The following is a 9,416-nucleotide window of genomic DNA, read 5'->3' as shown; positions in this document are numbered from 1 at the left end:
ACACTCCCTCATCCCCACACACACTCCCCCACACACACTCCTCACCCCCACACACACTCCCCCACACACACTCCCTCACCCCCACACACACTCCCCCCACACACACTCCCTCACCCCCACACACACTCCCCCACAGACACACTCCCTCACCCCCACACACACTCCCCCCACACACACTCCCTCACCCCCACACACACTCCCCCACACACACTCCCTCACCCCACACACACTCCCCCCACACACACTCCCTCACCCCCACACACACTCCCACCACACACACTCCCTCACCCCCACACACACTCCCCCCAGACACACTCCCTAACCCCCACACACTCCCCCACACACACTCCCTCACACCCACACACACTCCCCCACACACACTCCCTCACCCCCATACACACTCCCTCACCCCCACACACACTCCCCCACACACACTCCCTCACCCCCACACACACTCCCCCACACACACTCCCTCACCCCCACACACACTCCCCCCACACACACTCCCTCACCCCCACACACACTCACCCCCACACACACTCCCCCCAGACACAATCCCTCACACCCCACCCACACACTCCCCCAGACACACTCCCTCACCCCCACACACTCCCCCACACACACTCCCTCACCCCCACACACACTCCCCCACACACACTCCCTCACCCCCACACACACTCCCCCACACACACTCCCTCACCCCCACACACACTCCCCCACACACACTCCCTCACCCCCACACACACTCCCCCACAAACACTCCCTCACCCCCACACACACTCCCCCACACACACTCCCCCACACACACTCCCCCACACACACTCCCTCACCCCCACACACACTCCCCCACACACACTCCCTCACCCCCACACACACTCCCCCCACACACACTCCCTCACCCCCACACACACTCCCCCACACACACTCCCTCACCCCCACACACAGTCCCCCATACACACTCCCCCACACACACTCCCCCACACACACTCCCTCACCCCCACACACACTCCCCCACACACACTCCCTCACCCCCACACACACTCCCCCCACACACAATCCCTCACCCCCACACACACACCCCACCCCCACACACACTCCCCCACCCCCACACACACTCCCTCACCCCCACACACACTCCCTCACCCCCACACACACTCCCCCACCCCCACACACACTCCCTCACCCCCACACACACTCCCTCACCCCCACACACACACCCCACCCCCACACACACTCCCCCACCCCCACACAGATTCCCTCACCCCCACACACACTCCCCCACACACACACACACACTCCCTCACCCACTCCGCCAACCCCACACACACTCCCCCACCCCCACACACACTCCCCCACACACACTCCCCCACACACTCTCCCCCACACACTCTCCCCCACACACTCTCCCCCACACGCACTCCCCCACACGCACTCCCCCACACGCACTCCCCCACACGCACTCCCCCACACGCACTCCCCCCACACGCACTCCCCCACCCCACACACACTCCCCCCACACACACTCCCCCACACACACTCCCTCACCACCACACACACTCCCCCACACACACTCCCTCACCCCCACACACACTCCCCCACACAAACTCCCTCACCCCCACACACACTCCCCCACACACACTCCCTCATCCCCACACACACTCCCCCCACACACACTCCCTCACCCCCACACACACTCCCCCCAGACACACTCCCTCACCCCCACACACTCCCCCACACACACTCCCTCACCCCCACACACACTCCCTCACCCCCACACACACTCCCCCACACACACTCCCTCACCCCCACACACACTCCCCCACACACACTCCCTCACCCCCACACACACTCCCCCACACACACTCCCTCACCCCCACACACACTCCCCCACACACACGCCCTCACCCCCACACACACTCCCCCACAGACACTCCCCCACACACACTCCCTCACCCCCACACACACTCCCCCACACACACTCCCCCACCCCCACACACACTGCCCCACACACACTCCCTCATCCCCACACACACTCCCCCCAGACACACTCCCTCACCCCCACACACACTCCCCCACACACACTCCCCCACCCCCACACACACTGCCCCACACACACTCCCTCACCCCCACACACACTCCCCCACACACACTCCCCCACACACACTCCCCCACACACACTCCCTCACCCCCACACACACTCCCCCACACACACTCCCTCACCCCCACACACACTCCCCCCACACACACTCCCTCACCCCCACACACACTCCCCCCACACACACTCCCTCACCCCCACACACAGTCCCCCATACACACTCCCCCACACACACTCCCCCACACACACTCCCTCACCCCCACACACACTCCCCCACACACACTCCCTCACCCCCACACACACTCCCCCCACACACAATCCCTCACCCCCACACACACACCCCACCCCCACACACACTCCCCCACCCCCACACACACTCCCTCACCCCCACACACACTCCCTCACCCCCACACACACTCCCCACCCCCACACACACTCCCTCACCCCCACACACACTCCCTCACCCCCAGACACACACCCCACCCCCACACACACTCCCCCACCCCACACAGATTCCCTCACCCCCACACACACTCCCCCACACACACACACACACTCCCTCACCCACTCCGCCAACCCCACACACACTCCCCACCCCCACACACACTCCCCCACACACACTCCCCACATACTCTCCCCCACACACACTCCCCCACACGCACTCCCCCACACGCACTCCCCCACACGCACTCCCCCACACGCACTCCCCCACACGCACTCCCCACCCCCACACACACTCCCCCCACACACACTCCCCCACACACACTCCCTCACCCCCACACACACTCCCTCACCCCCACACACACTCCCCCACACACACTCCCTCACCCCCACACACACTCCCTCACCCCCACACACACTCCCCCACACACACTCCCTCACCCCCACACACATTCCCCACACACACTCCCTCACCCCCACACACACTCCCCCACACACACTCCCTCACCCCCACACACACTCCCCCACACACACTCCCTCACCCCCTCACACTCCCCCGCACTCACTCCCTCACCACCACACACACTCCCCCCAGACACACTCCCTCACCCCCACACACACTCCCCCACACACACTCCCTCACCCCCACACACTCCCCCGCACACACTCCCTCACCCCCACACACACTCCCCCCAGACACACTCCCCACCCCCACACACACTCCCCACCCCCACACACACTCCCCCACCCCCACACACACTCCCACCCCCACACACACTCCCCACCCCCCACACACACTCCCCCACCCCCACACACACTCCCTCACCCCCACACACACTCCCCCACACACACACACACACTCCCTCACCCACTCCCCCACCCCACACACACTCCCCCACACACACTCCCTCACCCCCACACACACTCCCCCACACGCACTCACTCACCCCGACACACACTCCCCCACACACACTCCCTCACCCCCACACACACTCCCCCACACGCACTCACTCACCCCCACACACACTCCCCCACACACACTCCCTCACCCCCACACACACTCCCCTACACACACTCCCCCACACACACTCCCTCATCCCCACACACACTCCCCCACCCCCACACAGACTCCCCCACCCCCACACACACTCCCCAACACACACTCCCTCACCCCCACACACACTCCCTCACCCCCACACACACTCCCCCACCCCCACACACATTCCCTCACCCCCACACACACTCCCCCACACACACACACACACTCCCTCACCCACTCCGCCAACCCCTCACACACTCCCCCACCCCCACACACTCTCCCCCACACACTCTCCCCACACGCACTCCCCCACACGCACTCCCCCACACGCGCTCCCCCACACGCACTCCCTCATCCCCACACACACTCCCCCACCCCCACACACACTCCCCCCACACACACTCCCCCACACACACTCCCTCATCCCCACACACACTCCCTCACCCCCGCACACACTCCCCCCAGACACACTCCCTCATCCCCACACACACTCCCCCACCCCCACACACACTCCCCCACCCACACACACACACCCCCACACACACTCCCCCCACCCCCACACACACTCCCCAACACACACTCCCCCACACACACTCCCTCACCCCCACACACACTCCCCCACACACACTCCCTCACCCCCACACACACTCCCCCACACACACTCCCTCACCCCCACACGCACTCCCCCACACACACTCCCTCATCCCCACACACACTCCCCCACACACACTCCCTCACCCCCACACACACTCCCCACACACACTCCCTCACCCCCACACACACTCCCCCCACACACACTCCCTCACCCCCACACACACTCCCCCACACACACTCCCTCACCCCCACACACACTCCCCCCACGCACACTCCCTCACCCCCACACACACCCCCCACACACACTCCCTCACCCCCACACACACTCCCCCCAGACACACTCCCTAACCCCCACACACTCCCCCACACACACTCCCTCACCCCCACACACACTCCCCCACACACACTCCCTCACCCCCACACACACTCCCCCACACACACTCCCTCACCCCCACACACACTCCCCCCACACACACTCCCTCACCCCCACACTCCCTCACCCCCACACACACTCCCCCACACACACTCCCTCACCCCCACACGCACTCCCCCACACACACTCCCTCATCCCCACACACACTCCCCCACACACACTCCCTCACCCCCACACACACTCCCCCACACACACTCCCTCACCCCCACACACACTCCCCCACACACACTCCCTCACCCCCACACACACTCCCCCCACACACACTCCCTCACCCCCACACACACTCCCCCACACACACTCCCTCACCCCCACACACACTCCCCCACACACACTCCCTCACCCCCACACACACTCCCCCCACACACACACCCTCACCCCCACACACACTCCCCCACACACACTCCCTCACCCCCATACACACTCCCTCACCCCCACACACACTCCCCCACACACACTCCCTCACCCCCACACACACTCCCCCACACACACTCCCTCACCCCCACACACACTCCCCCCACACACACTCCCTCACCCCCACACTCCCTCACCCCCACACACACTCCCCCACACACACTCCCTCACCCCCACACGCACTCCCCCACACACACTCCCTCATCCCCACACACACTCCCCCACACACACTCCCTCACCCCCACACACACTCCCCCACACACACTCCCTCACCCCCACACACACTCCCCCACACACACTCCCTCACCCCCACACACACTCCCCCACACACACTCCCTCACCCCCACACACACTCCCCCCACACACACTCCCTCACCCCCACACACACTCCCCCACACACACTCCCTCACCCCCACACACACTCCCCCACACACACTCCCTCACCCCCACACACACTCCCCCCACACACACACCCTCACCCCCACACACACTCCCCCACACACACTCCCTCACCCCCACACACACTCCCCCACACACACTCCCCCACACACACTCCCTCACCCCCACACACACTCCCCCACACACACTCCCTCACCCCCACACACACTCCCCCCACACACACTCCCTCACCCCCACACACACTCCCCCCACACACACTCCCTCACCCCCACACACAGTCCCCCATACACACTCCCCCACACACACTCCCCCACACACACTCCCTCACCCCCACACACACTCCCCCACACACACTCCCTCACCCCCACACACACTCCCCCCACACACACTCCCTCACCCCCACACACACTCCCCCCGCACACAATCCCTCACCCCCACACACACACCCCACCCCCACACACACTCCCCCACCCCCACACACACTCCCTCACCCCCACACACACTCCCTCACCCCCACACACACTCCCTCACCCCCACACACACACCCCACCCCCACACACACTCCCCCACCCCCACACAGATTCCCTCACCCCCACACACACTCCCCCACACACACACACACACTCCCTCACCCACTCCGCCAACCCCACACACACTCCCCCACCCCCACACACACTCCCCCACACACTCTCCCCCACACACTCTCCCCCACACGCACTCCCCCACACGCACTCCCCCACACGCACTCCCCCACACGCACTCCCCCACCCCCACACACACTCCCCCCACACACACTCCCCCACACACACTCCCTCACCCCCACACACACTCCCTCACCCCCACACACACTCCCCCACACACACTCCCTCACCCCCACACACACTCCCTCACCCCCACACACACTCCCCCACACACACTCCCTCACCCCCACACACATTCCCCACACACACTCCCTCACCCCCACACACACTCCCCCACACACACTCCCTCACCCCCACACACACTCCCCCACACACACTCCCTCACCCCCACACACTCCCCCGCACACACTCCCTCACCACCACACACACTCCCCCCAGACACACTCCCTCACCCCCACACACACTCCCCCACACACACTCCCTCACCCCCACACACTCCCCCGCACACACTCCCTCACCCCCACACACACTCCCCCCAGACACACTCCCCACCCCCACACACACTCCCCACCCCCACACACACTCCCCCACCCCCACACACACTCCCCACCCCCACACACACTCCCCACCCCCACACACACTCCCCACCCCCACACACACTCCCCCACCCCCACACACACTCCCTCACCCCCACACACACTCCCCCACACACACTCCCTCACCCCCACACACACTCCCCCACACACACTCCCCCACACACACTCCCCCACACAGACTCCCCCACCCCCACACACACTCCCCAACACACACTCCCTCACCCCCACACACACTCCCTCACCCCCACACACACTCCCCCACACACACTCCCTCACCCCCACACACACTCCCCCACACACACTCCCTCATCCCCACACACACTCCCTCACCCCCACACACACTCCCCCACACACACTCCCTCACCCCCACACACGCTCCCCCACACACACTCCCTCACCCCCACACACACTCCCCCACACACACTCCCTCACCCCCACACACACTCCCCCCACACACACTCCCTCATCCCCACACACACTCCCCCACACACACTCCCCCACACACACTCCCTCACCCCCACACACACTCCCCCACACACACTCCCTCACCCCAACACACACTCCCCCACACACACTCCCTCATCCCCACACACACTCCCCCCACACACACTCCCTCACCCCCACACACACTCACCCCCACACACACTCCCCCACACACACTCCCTCACCCCCACACACGCTCCCCCACACACACTCCCTCACCCCCACACACACTCCCCCACACACACTCCCTCACCCCCACACACACTCCCCCACACACACTCCCTCACTCCCACACACACTCCCCCACACACACTCCCTCACCCCCACACACACTCCCCCACACACACTCCCTCACCCCCACACACACTCCCCCACACACACTCCCTCATCCCCACACACACTCCCCCACACCCATTCACACACGCACACTCCCCCACACACATTCACACACACACATACTCCCCCCACACCCATTCACACACACACATATTCCCCCCACACCCATTCACACCCACACACTCACCCACATACATTCACACACACACATACTCCCCCCACACCCATTCACACACGCACATTCCCCCATGCCCATTCTCACACACACACACTCACACTCCCCCACACACATTCACACACACACACTCCCCCACACACATTCACCCACACACACACACACTCCCCCATACCCATTCACACACACACATATTCCCCCCACACCCATTCACACACGCACACTCCCCCATGCCCATTCTCACACACACACACACACACACACACTTCCCCACACCCATTTACACACACACACAACCCATACCCATTCACACACACACACACTCCCCCATACCCATTCACAGATACACAATGCACATACTCACCTGGAAGAAGCCCAGGGGATGCTTGCAGAGATCTCACCAGTGACTACAGAGAGTGGAGCACCTTGCACAGCCGTAGCTGGGGGAGCATCCATCATGTGAATGCCCATGCCATGTTGGTCGAGTCATATTTCAGACCAGCATAGTGTTCTGCTAGTGGCACAGGTAATTGGACAGGTCAGGACAATATCATTGAAGCCTTCATCTGGATCCTATGACTGTGGTGCAAAATGGCTTCATGCCTCCCTCTGGCGGGATTGGTGACCTGTCATGGTGGGTGGGGACACACATTTTCTCCAGAAAATAATTTTGCAGATCCGATGCATTGTTCCCTCTCTCCCACGGCCTCAACCCCTGCCCCTGCCACTTGCCATTACAATCGTTGGGTGTAGAAAGTCCCACCATACTTAACTAACCTGACTGAATTCTTTAGAGACGTAATGGAAAGAGTAAACAGGAGAAATGTAGTAGATTTCATATATTTGGATGTTTACAAGACCTTTGATTAGGTGCCACATGGTCGTTCATAACAAAGGTTAAGATACAGAGGGTCAGGAAGAAATAGTTAAATGGATCAGATTTTTCTAAAAAATAAGAAAGAGGGAGTCGAAGTAAAGGTAGTTATGCAGATTTAAGGAAGATAGAAACTGCTGTTCCATAAGGATTAGCTTTGGGACCATTAATAATTTACAAAAATAAGGTGGATTAAGAATAAGTCACTCAATATCAACATTTGTAATTGATTGCAATCTGGGAAGTTTGGCTAATATTGAGAAAGAATGCATCATAATGCAAAACAAATGAGAAAACTTGCAAACTGGACAGTGAAATGATAAATGAATGTTATCATAATTAAATAGCAGGTGATACATGTTGTAGGAAAAGCAGATAGGTCACCAATAACCATATAAATTAAGGAACTGAACAAAATGGAAGTGCGAAGGGATCTAGAGACATCAGTGAGCAAATCATTAGAAGCAGCACCACCATTCAGCAGAGTAATTAAGAATGTTAATGAAACACTTGGATTTATTTTGAGGGAATTCTAAGTTTGATATGACCCTAGTCAGTCCACACTTGGAGTCCTGTGCATGGCTCTGAGCTCCACATGACAAAAAATACATTGGAACACCAGAGAAACTGCAAAAAATGATGCATAATTAATACTTAAATAATAATTAAGTATTTGAAAATAGCTACTTTGACTTTCTATAGATCATTAGTAAGATTATGGTCGGAATTCTCCCGTCCTGCCTGCCATGGGAATTGTAGTGAACGACGGGGGGTGCTGCAGCCACAAACCATGCAGAGGTCCATTGACCTCGGGTGGGATTCTTCAGTCTTGAGGCAAGCACGGCCAGAAGATCTTGCAATATGTCTTATAATATTGCATTCATTTTAGACATCTTAAC

The 9,416-nt window shown here is 60.9% G+C and overlaps 1 protein-coding gene across 1 annotated transcript in view; it reads left to right on the top strand.

Annotated features, from left to right (window-relative positions):
* LOC145349719 (adenylate cyclase type 10-like) overlaps window positions 1-9,416 on the top strand; it is a 164,835-nt gene that overhangs the window by 18,180 nt on the left and 137,239 nt on the right. The gene's annotated exons all lie outside the window — the stretch shown is intronic.

Source organism: Carcharhinus amblyrhynchos, chromosome 11 (assembly GCF_965287045.1).
Source record: "Carcharhinus amblyrhynchos chromosome 11, sCarAmb.v2.hapA, whole genome shotgun sequence".
In the NCBI taxonomy this organism is placed as follows: Eukaryota; Metazoa; Chordata; class Chondrichthyes; order Carcharhiniformes; family Carcharhinidae; genus Carcharhinus; species Carcharhinus amblyrhynchos.
This window is presented reverse-complemented; position numbering and strand designations above follow the sequence as displayed.